Here is an 11,808-nt window from a genome sequence, read left to right on the forward strand (position 1 = left end):
AATAATAAAGATGACAGAATCATCCTGAGAAAATGACTAGACTGCATAACTTCTATATCACGACCTCTGCAAGTCGACCGTAGAGGGTAGAAGATATTTCGCTCCCACACACACACACACAAAAACGGACGATAATCATTTATTTATTATTTTCTCTCGGCGGACGAGAAACCCAGTGTACTTATGTAGCCCAGACCCGTAGAAAACAAGACGGTGGGAGGACGAAGGAGTGGTATGAATATTTAGCAACCCAGATTAGATATAAACACTTGTTACTATTATTTATTATGTTTAGATTTCAAACTCTAAGATCCCACAATAAATGAAGACTGTATACACATTACAAACTTGCAGGAATGCTTCGATCCATAATTTCAGGTCAAAATAACTGCATGTGCAGATAAATATAAACAGAATAAAAATTCAGGTCGGACATATACACACACACCTGCCTGTTCGTAACGAGGGAAAGAACTCCCAGGGAATACATAATAACCTTGGTGAACATCAAACCATCGCCCAACGAAACGCGGAAGAGGCTGAACTTGCTTCTTCAGAAGTGCACTTCTGGAAACTTGAAGAAGGAATCGTAGCTCTCTCTCTCTCTCTCTCTCTCTCTCTCTCTCTCTCTCCGTCCTTTTCCTTTATATATTCTTGCCATCTTCTCCGGAGGTTCTCCTTAGGCTATCCTGTGAAAGGTTGGATTTACCTCTCTCTCTCTCTCTCCCATACTCTCTTAGTCCTCTCTGTTCTTGTTTCCTTCGAAGGATCTCTCTCTCTCTCTCTCTCTCTCTCTCTCTCTCTCTCTCTCTCTCTCTCTCTCTCTACAATACTCACCTCTATTCTTAAAAATTCCTCCGAAGCTTAAAACATTCCGTACACCCTAATCACTTTCTCTTTCTCTAACTTTCTATTTCATTCTTCTAGCAAATAACACCTAAATCTCTGTTTGGGATATCTTGTAGATGATGCACATTCATTCTCTCTCTCTCTCTCTCTCTCTCTCTCTCATAATCAACTCTATTCTTGCAAAGTCCTAAGTATAACACCTCGTACACACTGAACACATTCCATTTCTCTAACTTTCTATTTTATCTTAGTGTCCGTTTGAAGTGTCCCGTAAACGATAAACAATCTCTCTCTCTCTCTCTCTCTCTCTCTCTCTCTCTCTCTCTCTCCCCTTCCCTGGTCACCGTCGCCCATAAGGTTCTCTTTAGGCCAGGGCCATTGTAACCAATGAATCTCTCGTACTATCACGGCGGGGATAAACGTATGTCGGGAAGAAAATATCAAGGGTCGCTTTCCAAGCCACTCAGGACATCCACATCTTTTGTGTTAAAGGTAAAAAAAAGAGGAAGGTTATTTATTTTTTCTCTCAAAAGAAAACAAAACTTCTTCTAGAGAGGGAGGATATAACGAGAGAAAAAAAAAAAAAAAAAAAAAAAAGGGCAGTGTAAACAGTTCTAAACTCTCTTCTCTCTCTCTCTCTCTCTCTCTCTCTCTCTCTCTCAAATACGTATCCTCGTTCTGCCCCTACTCTCTACCTCTCATTCTGCCTCGTCTTTCATTATATTCGTTGCTGGAAACGTCTATGGAGAAAGCTTGTGTTTACCTTTATTTATTCATTATTTTTAACTGCATTTCAATTTTTACGTTTTAACATTTGGGCACTCAATCTTGTGTGGTTTATCTCTTGCCAAGTTGATGGTCTGATTTCCTTTAGAATGGTCTTTAATAATAATAATAATAATAATAATAATAATAATAATAATAATAATAATAATAATAATCATCATCCAATGTATAATTTCATATATAGTCCACATCACTTTCAAAGCCAATTTGACATAACGAGTGGTTGGCTTCAGAGATAAATTTAACAAGAGTAAATTTTAAACACTTCTAACAATATTCTATATATATATATATATATATATATATATAATATATATATATATATATATATATAGAATGTGTGTACATATATACATAGACAAAGTGTTTGTGTATATGTCAGTACACACTCGATATACGAAGGCCAGTAAGCCAGGACCCTTTGTATCAATTAACAACTTGAAAACGAGACAAATATAACTAAATGAAACACCGACTGTCAAAAAAAAAAAAAAAAAAGGATCTCCCTTTATTACGAAAGCTAATTGCAGATGAAGGTCGTTCTCTCGCGTCTAATTTATAGGCGCCGAATTTCATCCATGTCACCAAAAATCAAAGGTGTAATTTGAGCATGTGACCTTTCTGACGAAATACCACGCACCTTCTCTCTCTCTCTCTCTCTCTCTCTCTCTCTCTCTCTCTCTCTCTCAATGCATGTGAATATCAGAGTCGGAAGTGATATGAATATGTTATTTATATTTATAATATTAATGTTATTTTTTGATGACCTGACATTTCACAACAGTGAACAATGTACGTTGTATGTATAGGCCTATATATGTATGTATATGTATGTGCATGTGAGTATATGTAATTATGTATATATATATGTATATACATACATATATATGTGTATATACGTATATGTTTTCAAGTTTTTACTTCAACTATGGAATACAACTACATTTAGCTCTACAAAGCTCTCTCTCTCTCTCTCCCCCCACCCCCCTTCCTTTGCAAGCAAGCAACACGAAAACCTATGCGAGAATAAATCATTAACACTGTCTGAGAAAAAACGCACCCAACAAAAATGAAGAGACGAGAAAAATAAGCCACTCAGAAAGAGAGTACAAGGAATGTGAGGATCATGTGACAAAATCCGAGCTAAAAGAAGCTACAAGAAAAAAGACGAAGGACAAGCAGGGTTTTTGGTGATGGGTGGGGCGGGGAAGGTGGGTTAGGAGGGGGGCCGAAGGATTCAGACGCAAGACGGGGCATTATCTGGATTTTTCCGCTAGTCCTATGAACTACGCTGGCGACAAAAATACACGATCCGGGCCCACGCAGCGGGATATATGCTTGGGTGATGGCCTTTTATATAAATATAAATATAAATAAATATAAATATAAATATAAGTATAAATATATATATATGATATAATATATAAATTTGTGACTCACGTCAGGATCAAAACCGGGTCTTTCAATTGTATGGCGTAGTGGGCGCGCCCTTGCCTTTCAATTGAAAGACCTGGTTCGATCTCTGACGTGAAATCAAGCTCCCTCTGTTCCATAGAGTGACTGTGTGTTGATTATTTTCTATATATACTGTATATATACACATATATAATGTTTTTGTTTAATACATATATTATACACCCATATATATGTGTATGTATGTATTCAAGTGACTGCACAAATCAAAATATTTTGAGATGACTCGTTCATGTGGCAAGAATGGAAGATAACAGGATAAAAGGTGTGTGAAGAAAGCGTATAATCCTGAAGGATCAGCACAAAGAAGAGCAAGGACTAGGAAGCTGGTGGATAAATGGGGGTATGAGAGGTACCCGAAAGAAAGGGCCCTAATCTCTACATAAAGGAGTTGTGAATCGCGCAGTGTTTGTATGGGAGGTGGGGGGGTTTAGACGTACTGCTCGTGAGCCACCTGTGTATGAAGAGGTTAATGCTGTAGAAATGCTTTATACAAAAGGAGCATCTACTATTCAACAGGTAGAGTATGAATGCGGAAGTGACCAATATACTACTGATTCTCTGACCCACCAAATGTTATCAGAAACAGTTAACAAAAAAAAAAAGTAATATAAGGTGCAGCGAAGAACAAAAGTTTCTTGTGGCAGAAAAAGTTTTATTTCATTTCTAAGGGTAAAACGAAGGTGTTTTTTTTTCAGTTATGTTAAATAGACAATGTGGTGTTAGAGCTATAACACTGATGCAAATGTGTTATTTTTATTATTAGATCGAAAGAAGAAGTCTTCTATCTTAATTAATCTTAGGAACATACATTTGTACATACATACATACATACAAACAAAACACGCATACACACATACATATATATACATATACATACACACACACACACACACACACACACACACACACACATATATATATATATATATATACAAAATAAAATATATATATATACACAAACAGAATACAGACACTTACTTTTTATTGTTAGAGAGAGAGAGAGAGAGAGAGAGAGAGAGAGAGAGAGAGAGAGAGAGAGAGAGAGAGTTATGACAAATACGGACATCATATTCAGACGACAGACAAAGCCAGAAGTATTGATCCAATTAAATGTGTAGTTACCCCCTGAGAGCTTGTTTTCTCTCTCTCTCTCTCTCTCTCTCTCTCTGGCTACATACAGCTTCGGGACAAAGTGTCGTTAACACTTGGAAACAAAGGGATGGTCCCTCTCGTTAAGTAATAGTGAGTTATCGACGTATATTCTGTCAAATATATAAGTTTTGTATATATATACAAATGAAAAAAAGACAGATATCTTGTTTCACATTCACTTTATATACTGTATATATCTATATATATATATATATATATATATATATATATATATATTATATATATGTGTGTATATATGTATATACGTATATATATATCCTATACATATGTGTGTATATGTATATATATATATATATATATATATATATATATATATATATATATATATATATATATATATATATATATCTCGTATATCTAAGACAAATGCAAGTTAATTTATACTATGAAATAAAACAACTGAATAATGCATTAACAAAGTTCGAAATTTGTAAATAGGAATGATACAACAGCATCGCAATTAACAGAAAATCACGATGAATAAAAATAGTTAAAAAAAAATGACAAAATTCATTTGAAAATCTCGTAATCTTTTCGCATAACGGCGAGTCACCAAAAACACTTTCAACATTGTTATTTTCTTGTCTCCTTCGTTATTCCCCCTCTGCTACTCCGGACATAAAGGTAGATACGAGGTTCAGATAAACGGCGCGCGCGGCGAGATTTTAAAAATTAATATAGGCCTAATCGTTCTTCTCTTGTCTCTGTCGGTGCATCGGTGCATCGGTGTTACACCAGTAAAATAGGGTGTCTATCTTCCAGAACTGTAGTCACACTACTGCCTAGCTTTAGAAGTCTCTCTCTCTCTCTCTCTCTCTCTCTCTCTCTCTCTCTCTCTCTCTCTCTCTCTCTCTCTCTCTCTCTGGATCTAGTTTCCCTTAATCTTTCTATCCTCTTTCACCGGAGAAGCAGATTTATGACTTACTTTGTGTTCAATTGCAATTTTTAGACCACATTTTTAGTTTTCTGAAAAGAAAACCATTGTGCCGGCTTTGTCTGTCCGTCCGCACTTTTTTTCTGTCCACCCCTCAGATCTTAAAAATTACTGACGCTAGAAGGCTGCAAATTGGTATGTTGATCATCCACCCTCCGATCATCAAACAAACCAAATTGCAGACCTCTTGCCTCAGTGGTTTTGATTTTATTTACGGTTAAAGTTAGCCATAATCGTGCATCTGGCAGCGATATAGGCCAGGTCACCATCAGACAGTGGTTAAAGTTTAATGGGCCGCGGCTCATACAGTATTGTAACGTGACCACCGAAAGATAGATCTATTTTCGGTGGCCTTGATTATGCTCACTACAGAAAACTCGATTGCGCCAAAGAAACTTCGGCGCATTTTTTACTCGTTTGCAGTTTTCCTCAACTCTGGGTTGTGTGTGGGGATTGGGCTGCTTGTATCAGTGAACTCTGTATTAAAAAATCGGTATGTTTAAATATATTAAATACTAATCGATTGAACAATGACTTAACATAAGTTCAGCCTCAAAAATGGAGTGATATAAGTAACTTTCTATTGAGTTAACTGACAAAGTACACCACTAACTTACATAAGTTTTCCTGAGTTGCAAAATCACCCCAGGTCACGGACACAAGACTACCCCACGATGACCTTGAGTACCCTTAACGCTATTCGCAACAAATACAACATGACCTCGGGTATCATATATCTTGGATGTGGTCGGAGACAAGACTAATGGTCACAATCAATCACCTAACGGGAAGGTCGAGTTTCCTAAGGTATTATGTGACCTTGGCCACGTCAGATGGACTTTTAGTAGACCCGAGAGCACTGAATACAGTTTAAGGATTTAAGAAAAGATTTCTTTCAAATACCTAAAATATACTAAACGTACAACGTCATCCAGCAATTATGGATAAAAGTGGGAGCCAAACGTCAAGTTAAAATGAATAAAAGGAAAGAGAAAAAGGAAGTAAAATGAAAATTGCAGCATACCTTGGGAGTCTGGTGATACAGACACTGAGTCACAACGAGGCTCAAGAGACCAATAAGTCTTGACCATTAAAGCAATAGAATCATAAGTGTGTAATAAACATAAAAACCGAGAATCATCACTAGAATCATGTGTGTAAAAAATATAGGAAAAGGAGCAAAAGATGTAAAAAAAAAAAAGTAAATATCAAAAGAACCCATGACAAAACAGTATGGAGATTTGTAACGATATACATATATACGAGTATATATACATACTTGCAACAACAGAAAACGGGGCTTACACCATCCTATATGTGATGGGTCGGAAAGGAAGGGACGGGCCGTTTCAAAGAGAGAGAGAGAGAGAGAGAGAGAGAGAGAGAGAGAGAGAGAGAGAGGATTCGAAGCAGCCTCACAAACGAGCCACTGAAATTACACGGATGCAAAATTGCTCTGTATGGCCACTGGCGAAGAGCGAACTAATCATGGACACTAGGCAGCCGTAGAGCAGAGAGAGAGAGAGAGAGAGAGAGAGAGAGAGAGAGAGAGAGAGAGAGAGAGAGAGAGAGAGAGAGAGACTCTGACAATCAGCTAGACAGCTTTCACTGAACTGGTCTTAAAAATGATTTATGAACTCGTGACAGCGATTAAAAGAATTTCTGAAAAACTGATGAAAAAGTGGGGGAAAAATGGACGATATTTTATACAAGAGAAAAATGTGAAGTAAAAATATCCGTATGAAGTGACAAATAAGGAGAGCTGGAAAAAAATGTACACAGGAAAAAAGGATGATTATAGAACATAAAAAAAGATGTGAAACTATATATGCTAGATAAAGCAAATTGCTGTACATCATACTACGTGATAGCGTGGAGAAAGGGAAAACGCCCGTGGAAAAAAGACAGTCCCCATAATTACCAGAGAGAGAGAGAGAGAGAGAGAGAGAGAGAGAGAGAGAGAGAGAGAGAGAGAGAGAGAGAGAGAGAGAGAGTCCTTTTTAACTCAGATTTTCTTTTTCGCTACTCGGGATAACATTCACATCTGAATGAAACCTGAGTTTTGTTACACATTTGAACAACGCTTTGTTTTTCCTGACCATCTATAACCATTTTTAATTGAGATAAATTTGGAATTACCTCCGATTTCTTATTCGTAATCTTGAAAACAGCCAATTGAAAATAACTTTCTTCGTTAATTTTTTCCTAATCCCATCTACAACCCTTTTTAGCTCGCACAAATGAGAACTCACCTCCGATTTTTTTTTGGGGGGTAACTCTTGAAAACATCCACAACTGACTGACACACGAAAGACAGGGCCAGTGATCCGAGCAGGCAAAAACCGAGAAGGGCATAATTTTCACAAACGGGGATTCACCAGGAGCCCTAAAAATCTGTCAGTTGGATGAGAGATGACCCCCCCGGAAAAAGTGTGCAAGTGGGGGCCAACCTTTTCAAAGTCTTCGTTGTAACAGACACGGAATGTGAGTTTAAAACATCCGACGATTAATGATACAATGGCTAATGAAAAATTAATTATAAACATAAACTGGCGAATGAAAAAATATAAATAAATATAACTGACACGTGGAAAATAATTAGAAATAAATATAAACTGGTGAATGAAAAAATATAAATAAATATAACTGACACGTGGAAAATAATTAGAAATAAATATGAACTGGCGAATGAAAAAATATAAATAAATATAACTGTCAAGTGAAATATAATTAGAAATAAATATAAACTGGCGAATGAAAAAATATAAATAAATATAACTGACATACGGAAAATAATTAGAAATAAATATACACTGACAAATGAAAAAAGGAATTATAAATGAATATAAACTGACAAATGAAATATAATCATAAATAAGTATAAACTGACATATGAAAAATAATTTGAAATAAATATTAATTGACAAATGGAAAAAGTAATTATAAACGAATATAAACTGACAAATGAACAAAATAATTAGACTCTGAAAGCACAAAGGTATACCAAAATTAAAATCAAATTGATTATAAAAAAAAAGTAAAAAATACTGTTCGGTGAATTCGATGTTATGTTAGGTGTGGAAAACATTCACATATTACACGAAGCATGACAATAATGAAAATAAACAATACTAAAAGAGGTATAATTAGTGTGATACCTGAACATAACTTTCTTGGAAGTCAGTGTTATAAAATAAAATCGCAAACAAAGGGGAAAAATTTATAGAAACAGCCGATGAAATATTGAAAACATCAATTAAAAATTAGACGGAGAAATGCAGAATAATTTTACACTTTCAATTAATGGAAAAAAAAACGAAAACTAAATACAAATCAAATGAAAAAAAAAATCTCTTAAAACTAAAAATAAAAGTAAATTACACGTATAATATATCAAAATGCCTACACCCAACACAGGAGGCTAAATTAATTACACAGATGTGTACAAGCTCTATGGCAACCAAGCGTTATTCATAACATTATCAATAGTAGTTCCCGCAATTTTATTATTTTTGGACATACATAACTCGGGGCTTTATTAACAATATTAACAGAGGATATAACAGTTTTTTGTCCATAACATTACTTGTTATATTATGTACGTTTCATCAATAACTAATAACTGCGACATTTTACACAACACTGATACCGGTCATTGCAGCTGGACTATTTTCGAGGCTCATCGTCACAAATTATATTTATTTCTGTGCTATCATTTCTTAGGGCATAACTACCACTAACAATATCACTATATGCGCTAATAAAAATAATGACCACAACAATACCAATTATAATGACAGACGAAATTTGTACTAACAGTCGCTGTACCAATTTTACGTCTTTTGATAAAAATTAAAAATATGAACCAGATTAATAAAAAAAAATATCATCACCAATTGCTCTAGCAGCCAAATGACTCTTTTTGCTAATCATACCGCAATGACGCAATTTCTTCAAAGCTTGTACCTGTGTTATTTCAGCAGCCATTACGTAACCATTACTCTCAGGATTATATATATATATATATATATATATATATATATATATATATATATATATATATATATATATATATATATATATGTATATATGTATATATATCTATATCTATATCTTAAGCATCATCCGCAACAATTACACCAGCATTGCAATATCTCCAGGCCTAACGAAAAAAAAAAAAACTCACGAAAATACCTGGACGGAGATGCAACTTTCGTCATTAAAAAGAAAATGCAAGACATTAAAAAAAATACTATTCCAATTTCCCCTGCGCTATACCCGGGCCGCAACATAGAACGGGTCCCAAAACAGGTCCCGGCACTAACGCACCCGGGAATTATATCGGGTTCAGGTGAATAGCGAATACACACTGGAACCTGACGTTTTGTGGATGCATATGACAATACCCCTTTGGGTGCAGAGAGAGAGAGAGAGAGAGAGAGAGAGAGAGAGAGAGAGAGTATGAATTAGTGTGAGAGAGAATGCGTTTGTTAGTGTGAGGATGTCCGTGCGCATGAGAGAGAGAGAGAGAGAGAGAGAGAGAGAGAGAGAGAGAGAGAGAGAGAGAGAGTATGAGTTTGTGTGGGAGAGAATGTTCATACGTGTGATACAGAGAGAGAGAGAGAGAGAGAGAGAGAGAGAGAGAGAGAGAGAGAGAGAGAGAGAGGGGAAACCAGTCAAACGCCCCTTCTTCCCCCCAAAAAAACAAAAACGCCAAGTGTGTCTATCATGGGAGAGATGCTAATCAAGGTAATGGCAAAGGAGGAGGAGGAGGAGGAGGAGGAGGAGGAGGAGGAGGAGGAGGAGGAGGAGGAGGAGGAGGAGGAGGAGGAGGAGGAGGAGGCAGAGGCGTTTCCCTTTCAAGTTCTCCACAGCGGACGTTTGCTGAGGGATTATCGCACTTACGAACGGATGTCTGAAAGCCCACTTGGAAAAAAAAAAAAAAACACTTGTCCCACTCTGCCTAGCACGGTTACCTCCGGAATTTAAATGACGTAGTTTTCATACTCTCGGCATAGTTTTTTTTTTTTTTTTTGCTGAGCAGGCAACTCCATGGCAGTATTTTGTAGGTCGCACAAAATGGCAATAAAGTGAAATTTGGTCGTTCTCTTGTTTTACCGATGATCAAAGCACACACATATTCCACAACCAAGCCTTATTTTGGTAAAACATGTCATCAACACACTCCAGAAATTTATCACATACATATCACAAACAGGTTGAAAACAAGTCAAAGACAGTAAGTGGTACAAGACAGTAAGTGGTGAACAAACCTTTTGGCAAGTGGTAGGCAATCGTATGAAGTTCTGGTTAGAACTATCAAAAGGTTGCAGAATTGTATCCAACATGTTTGTGATGTGTATGAGACAAGTTTCCGACGTATGTTTACGACAATAATTCGTAGCACTTTGGCTCAGCCTGAGATGGGTTACAATGTGGCGTGAAAGCACAAAGGTTAAACGTGAATTCAATTAAGCAATATATTTGGTAAAGCATTTCCAACGTAAAAACACTGTATTTCTACATTTAAAACTAATTTGATGTTCTTGTCCTTTTATTGCAGAAATAAATTTATGAAAGGGCAAATAACTATCAGACTGAATATCTATTCGGCAAAGAATTCTTTCTCTCATAAATTTCCTTACAAACTATCTATCGATTCGGTGAAAGAAATATTTCCTCCTATTAGAATGCTTCCAAACTAACTGGGTTACCCATTTTTTAAGCAATTACTAATAGTCAATTTGTTTAAAAACTAATTTTGCTGTGATTCTTTAATAATTGCTCCCATAAAATAGTTTGAGGCAGATTTCCAAAACGTTTAACAACAGTTTGGACCAGCCTGTTTAAAAACCAATTCCGTCCGTTCCTGTACCAATTAATGTTACGAATTCACTTAAAATACTTCTATTAGTCTGTAAAATAAAAAATACTTTCAAAAGGTTTACTATGGAGAGCTATTCCTTTTTATGACCCCGTAAACTTTCCTGACACGCCCACGCTGACCAAAAGTTTTTCGTTAAGCTGACCCACATAAATATATCACATACCTCTGCACTGTTTCCTTGCTTCAAGGGACACCTCTCTAAACTCTCCTTTCCTTACTTTTGAGTATATGACAGAAACAGGAAAAAAACACACATACTAAGTATGTGTGTATAACGAAAATATGGAACGTGATGAACATAAATAAATAAAGACAAAATCCACGAAAGGAAAGAGACACAATGGAGTGCTGCAAGGCCTTTCGACTTCTTGTCCTTTACTTAGCAGACTCATATATATATATATATATATATTATATATATATATATATATATATATATATATATAACTGAGTTAATCATTAACAAAACACTAATGTTACTTTGTGGAATAATATATATCATGGTTACTCTGTCATCGGTTGGTGGAAAGTAAATATATTGGGGTAAATTGTCATTGTTTCATGGTAGTTAACTTGTATATGTATATATGTATACTTATATGCACATATATGTACGTGTATGTGAATATATATGTATATTACACACACACACATATATATATGTATATATATGTATGTATGTATATGTACTGTATATATAATA

General features: G+C 35.6%; 1 protein-coding gene across 1 annotated transcript in view; it reads right to left on the minus strand.

The window, feature by feature from the left end:
• LOC136832369 (syndecan-like) overlaps positions 1-11,808 on the minus strand; it is a 173,345-nt gene that overhangs the window by 55,452 nt on the left and 106,085 nt on the right. The gene's annotated exons all lie outside the window — the stretch shown is intronic.

Source organism: Macrobrachium rosenbergii, chromosome 49 (assembly GCF_040412425.1).
Source record: "Macrobrachium rosenbergii isolate ZJJX-2024 chromosome 49, ASM4041242v1, whole genome shotgun sequence".
Classification (NCBI taxonomy): Eukaryota; Metazoa; Arthropoda; class Malacostraca; order Decapoda; family Palaemonidae; genus Macrobrachium; species Macrobrachium rosenbergii.